The sequence below is a fragment of the Gossypium arboreum genome, chromosome 1, assembly GCF_025698485.1.
Source record: "Gossypium arboreum isolate Shixiya-1 chromosome 1, ASM2569848v2, whole genome shotgun sequence".
NCBI classification, from domain to species: domain Eukaryota; kingdom Viridiplantae; phylum Streptophyta; class Magnoliopsida; order Malvales; family Malvaceae; genus Gossypium; species Gossypium arboreum.
Window position 1 is genome coordinate 6,937,231 of NC_069070.1, and position 6,171 is coordinate 6,943,401.

The window sequence follows — 6,171 nt, forward strand, 5'->3', positions numbered from 1 at the left end:
TAGGTTAGGAGTTAAATACCAAAATTTAAAGAAATTAATAATGTTAATACTCGGGTTGCCTTTTGAGAAGTGCTTATTTATAATCTAAGCTCGACTTACCTCTTCATTGAATGGTCACGGTGGTTTGAGGAGTTTATACTCCTCATTCTTGCTATCAATCTCATCAAAATAAGGTTTTAATCGGGTGTTGTTTGCCTTAAAAGTGCTGAACTTGGGATGATTCACCTTTACCGTACCGAATGGAAAAATACTGAGTACTGTAAGAGGGATTTCCTCATTTGGTGTAGTAGTGACAATGTGAGGATCTGCAGCATCTAATAAGACCTTATCACCAACCTTAAGTAAATTTGGGGAGGTATCGAACTTATTCTGGCGTAATTTTTGTTTGTCGTGTGTTCTCGGTTTATGTGTTTACCATTCGTCTAGCTCCTCTATCCGTAGCCTTCGTTCTTCATGAATGTGTCCTCTATCATTTCTGGAACATGGCTCGTGAACTTCTTTGAAGCTCAATTTCTGCAAAGTCATATTGTCAGTTTTAGTAGATTGGTGTGGACCATTACCTTCAATGTTCGATGTGATGCGAATTACGAGCTTGAAGGGTGATCGTTTGCCTCTCCACACGAAGTGTAAGCTCACTGTGCTAACATCAATAATTGTTTTAGCGATTGCTAAAAAAGGCCTTCTTAAAATCAAAGGGGTGTTATTATCCTCCTCTATGTCTAGAACAACGAAATCAACGGGAAATATGAACTTATCTACTTTCACTAGTACATCCTCAATAATACCCCTAGGGAATCTTATAGTTTTATCTACAAATTGAATGCTCATCCTAATTTGTTTAGGTTTCCCAAGACCTAGTTGCTTAATCATTTTGTAAGGCATGACGTTAATGCTAGCCTCTAAATCAACTAATGCATGACTTATATTTAAACTACCAATTAAGCAAGGAATTGTAAAAACCCCTGGATCTTTCAATTTGTGGGGTAGTTTATTCTGTAGAATAGCTTAGCAGACTGCGTTTAGCTCCACATGCAACGTTTCGTCCAACTTTCACTTATTTACTAAAAGTTCTTTTAAAAATTTCATTACATTTGGCATCTGCAATAAAGTTTCAATAAACGGTAAGTTAATATGTATTTTTTTCAAAATTTTGAGGAATTTACTGAATTTTTCGTCTAAGCGATCTTTCCTTGTCATGTTAAGGTATGGGGCACGAGGTCTATATTCTTCATTCACCATTTTGTTATGACTTACCTCACTTTTACCTTTGCTCACCACAGTTTCTTGCATCAATTCTGGCTCAGGCGCAATGAATCCTTCTTTATCTTGAGTACTAATTGTGTTGAGGTGTTCCCTTGGATTAGGTTCAGTATTACTTGGTAAGCTATGTTGTGGTCATTCAGAGGTTAGTTTGGATAGCTGGCCTATCTAAGTTTCGAGCCCTTGGATCGATGCTTGTTGATTCTTAAGTGCTGTCTCGGTATTTTGGAAACGAGTTTCTGATACTGAGATGAATTTAGAGAGCATCTCTTCAAAGTTTTGTTTCTTCTCTTGTTGATAAGGTGGCTGCCGAAAACCCTGAGGATTTTCTGGCTTTTGATTCCCTTGACCACCCCAAGAGAAATTTGAGTGGTTCATCCAACCTGCATTATAAGTATTACTGTATGGGTTATTTTGAGATTGAAAGTTATTGTTACCCATATAGTTCACTTGTTCCTCTTCGGTTGTAAGATTGAAGGATTGATATTCTGTATGTACACCTCCTCCACTTGAGTCACACCTCATTACTGGATGTATTTGTGTAGAACCAAGTAAACCATCAATCTTTTTATTGAGAAGTTCTACCTGATTTGACAACATAGTAACTGAGTCGACGTTATAAACACCGGCTGTTTTTGTTGGCTTAGTCCTCATGACTTGCCACTGATAGTTATTCAATGACATTTCTTCAATGAATTCATAAGCCTCTTTAGGTGTTTTGTTGTTAATGGTTCTTCCAGCAGCTGCGTCAATCATCTGTCTTGTTGAAGGATTCACACCATTGTAAAATGTTTGAACTTGCAGCCATAGAGGTAACCCATGGTGAGGACACCTTCGCAATAGATCCTTGTATCTCTCCCATGCATCGTAAAGTGTTTCTAAGTCCATCTGCACAAAAGAAGAGATATCCTTACGTAACTTAGCCGTTTTAGTCAGAAGAAATTATTTTAGTAGAAATTTTTCGGTCATTTGTTCCCAAGTAGTGATGGACCCTCGTGGTAACGAGTTCAACCACTATTTAGCTTTGTTCCTTAGTGAAAAAGGGAATAACCGAAGGCGAATGGCATCATCAGAAATGCCATTAATTTTGAAAGTGTCGTAAAACTCCAGAAAATTCGCCAAGTGAGTGTTGGGATCCTCATCCTGCAAACCATCAAATTGAACAAACTGCTATATCATCTAAATTGTGTTAGGTTTCATTTCAAAATTATTCGCAGCAATAACAGGTCTAACTATACTTGACTCAGTTCTTGTTAAAGAAGGTTTAGCATAGTCATACATAATACGTGGAGCAGGATTTTGATTAGCCGCAATTGCAGGAGGTAGCTAATTGCCTTGGTTTTCAGGCATCTTTTTGGTTGATGGTTGAGTATCGTCTTCTTGCTCGTTCTCCATGTATCTTAAGCTTCGCCTTATTTCTCTTTGGTTTCTACGAACTGTGCAATTGATTTCTTCGTTAAAAAGTAATGGTCCCGACGGGTTTCTTCTAGTCATAAACTATGAAAACCTGCCAAGAGAAGGAAAAAGGAAGTTAATTAGTAATAATAATTAAATTAAATTAAATTAAATTGCAAGAAAAATAAATTGCTAAAGTAATAAAAATTGAGTGTTCCTAATATTTTAGTTCCCCGGAAACGGCGCCAAAAACTTGATCGCGAGGTTTCGTGATAGGTTTTAAATATTTATAATTATTCGTTCTTGAACTAACTATTATCGCGATGTAGGCAAGTGTACCTATCAAACAGTAGTATAGTTTTAGCCAGACCGGAAAGTCGAACCCAAAAGAACTAAAAGTACTAGTAATGACTGCCTTTTTATTATCTAGCCTAAGAATAAAAGGGGTTTTTGTTTTAATTAACTAATTATCTAAACTAAGAACGCACAGAGAAAAGAATTGGGGAATTGCTTTTGGCAAAATCGATTGACTTGAGACAATACCTAAGGAAAAATCCACCTAGACTTTACTTGTTATTCTAGCTCCGAATCGGACAATTTATTCATTCAACTTGTTCCGTAGAGATCCCTAAATTATGTTATTATCCCTATTCAAGACTAATAATGTCTAATCCCTAGATTGCATAACTGAGACTTTTCTCTAATTAACACTCTAGGGTTGTATTAACTCGATCTATGGATCCCCTTATTAGGTTTCACCCTAATCCGGCAAAATCTTGTCACCCTATTTCTAGGCGCGCAATCAACTCCGCTTAATTATGACAAAAGTACTCTTAGACAGGGTCTATTCCTCCTCTGAATAAGAGCATGTCTTGAATCAGTATCCTAGGATATCAAAACAAGAATTAAGAACACTTAATTAAGAACAAGTTAAATATTTATCATACGATTCAGAAAATAATAACAAGATTCGTCTTAGGTTTCATTCCCATTAGGTATTTAGGGGTTTTAGTTCATAACTAAATAAGAAAACATCTCAGAAGAATAAAGAATACAAAACATAAAGAAAACCCAAAACTCCTAAAGGGAAATTGAGGAGCGATCTTCAGTCTTGATGATGAATCCGGCTGCTGAGATGGATCAATCGGCTTCCTTGGAGTCATTTCTTACCCCCCTTATTCTCCCTTTCTCTTTTTCTCCTCTTCTAGGGTGTATTTATAGGCTTTGGAATGCCTAGAAGCCCTCAAAAGTGGCCTTTTCCAAATTGGACTTAACTTGGGCTTGGTAGGGACACGTCCGTGTGCGATTACTTCAGGCCGTGTTCGAGCCTGTTAGAATGGCACGGGCGTTTGCTATACCCGTGTGAGTCATGCTCCAATTCTGCCAGATTGACACGGCCATGTGGTCTGCCGTGTGAGGAGGTCCAGGCTGTGTTGATTTCGTACTTTGGCCTATTTTCTCCGTTTTTGGCACGTTTTTCGTTCCTTTCGCTCTCTTAAATATAAAACATGAAATTAAAGCATTAGGAGCATTGAATTCACCAAGTCTAATGAGAGATCATCCATAAAATGCATTAAACATTGGGTAAAAATATGTATAATTTACGGTTTATCAATACAAATACTTTTGAATTAAAACCTAACACTATTCAGATGATACAGTAATTTGTTCAGTTTGATGGTTTGCAGGATGAAGATCCCAACGCTCACTTAGCAAACTTTCTAGAATTCTGCGATACATTTAAAATTAATGGCGTTTCTGATGATGCCATACGTCTTCAATTGTTTCCCTTTTCATTAAAGAACAAAGCTAAACAGTGGTTGAACTCGTTACCACGAGGGTCAATTACTACTTGGGACAAATGACCGAAAAATTTTTACTAAAATATTTTCCGCCGGCTAAAACGGTTAAATTACGTAATGATATCTCTTCTTTTTTGTAGATGGATTTAGAAACCCTCTACGATGCATGGGAGAGATACAAGGACTGACTGAGAAGGTGCCCTCATCATGGGATACCGCTTTGGCTCCAAGTTCAAACATTCCATAATGGTCTGAATCTTTCGACTCAGCAAATGGTTGACACAGCTGCTGGCGGAACCATCAACAATAAGACACCGAAAGATGTCTATGAGTTTATTGAGGAGGTGTCACTGAATAACTATCAGTGGCAAGTCATGAGGACAAAGCCAACGAAAACAACCGGCATTTATAACATCGATTCGGTCATCGTGCTCTCTAATCAGGTAGAACTCTTAAATAAAAAGATTGATGGTTTTCTTAATTCTTCACAAGTTCACCCAGTAATGCAGTGCGAAGCAAGTAGCGGTGGAACAAACAATTCGAAATACCAACCTTATGGCCACAACATGGATAACGAGCAATTAAACTACATGGGTAATAATCCTCGACCTCAAAACAATCCATATAGTAACACTTATAATGCAGGTTGGAGGAACCACCCCAATTTCTCGTGGGGTGGTCAAGGAAATCAAAGACCACAACATCCGCCGGGCTACCAACAACCACCCTACCAACAGGAAAAGAAGCCAAATCTTGAAAAGATGCTCTCAAAGTTCATATCAGTGTCAGAAACCCATCTTCAGAACACCGAGATAGCACTTAAGAATCAACAAGCTTCAATCTAAGGGCTCGAAACTTAGATAGGCCAACTTTCCAAACTAATCTCTGAACGACCACAAGGTAGTTTGCCAAGTAATACCGAACCTAACCCAAGGGAACAGCTCAACGCAATTAATATTCAAGATGACGAAGGAGTCATTGAGCCTGAACCAGAACCGAGGCACAAAACTGTGGTAAGCAAACGTCAAGGTGATGTAGATTATAATAAAAACAAACCAGTGACTATCGAATATAAACCTCGTATGCCATACCCCAACGCGACAAGGAAAGACCGCTCAGATGAACAATTTGGTAAATTCCTTAAACTCTTAAAAAAATTACATATTAACTTACCGTTTATTGAAGCTCTATCGCAAATGCCAAACACAATGAAATTTTTAAAGAAGCTTTTAGTAAATAAGCAGAAGTTAGACGTGGCGTCGCATGTGGAGCTGAATGTAGTTTGCTCGGCCATTCTCCAAAATAAACTACCCAAAAAACTAAAACATCCAAGGAGTTTTACAATTCCTTGCTTAATTGGTGGTTTAGACATTAATTATGCATTGGCTGATTTAGGGGCTAGTAACAACATCATGCCTTACAAAATGTTTAAGCAACTAGGTCTCGGAAAACCTAAACAGACTCAGATGAGCATTCAATTAGCAGATAAAACTATAAGATTCCCTAGAGGTATTATTGAAGATGTGCTAGTTAAAATCGATAAATTTATATTTCCCGTTGACTTTATTGTTCTAGACATAGAAGAGGATAGCAACACTCCCTTAATTCTAGGAAGGCCTTTTTTAGAAACTGCTAAAACCATCATTGATGTCAGCACAGGTGAACTCACACTCCAAGTGGGAGACGGAACAATCACCCTTCAAGCTCGCAATTC

At 37.8% G+C, this 6,171-nt stretch overlaps 2 non-coding genes across 2 annotated transcripts; one reads left to right on the forward strand and one right to left on the reverse strand.

Annotated features, from left to right (window-relative positions):
* The first annotated feature begins 2,074 nt into the window (after positions 1 to 2,074).
* On the forward strand, positions 2,075 to 2,181 carry LOC128281560 (small nucleolar RNA R71). The gene has a single exon (XR_008271793.1). It is a non-coding gene; the product is annotated as a small nucleolar RNA R71 (small nucleolar RNA).
* A 2,383-nt stretch (positions 2,182 to 4,564) lies between these two features.
* LOC128281852 (small nucleolar RNA R71) lies at positions 4,565 to 4,671 on the reverse strand. Its single transcript, XR_008272128.1, has one exon. It is a non-coding gene; the product is annotated as a small nucleolar RNA R71 (small nucleolar RNA).
* Positions 4,672 to 6,171: the final 1,500 nt, after the last annotated feature.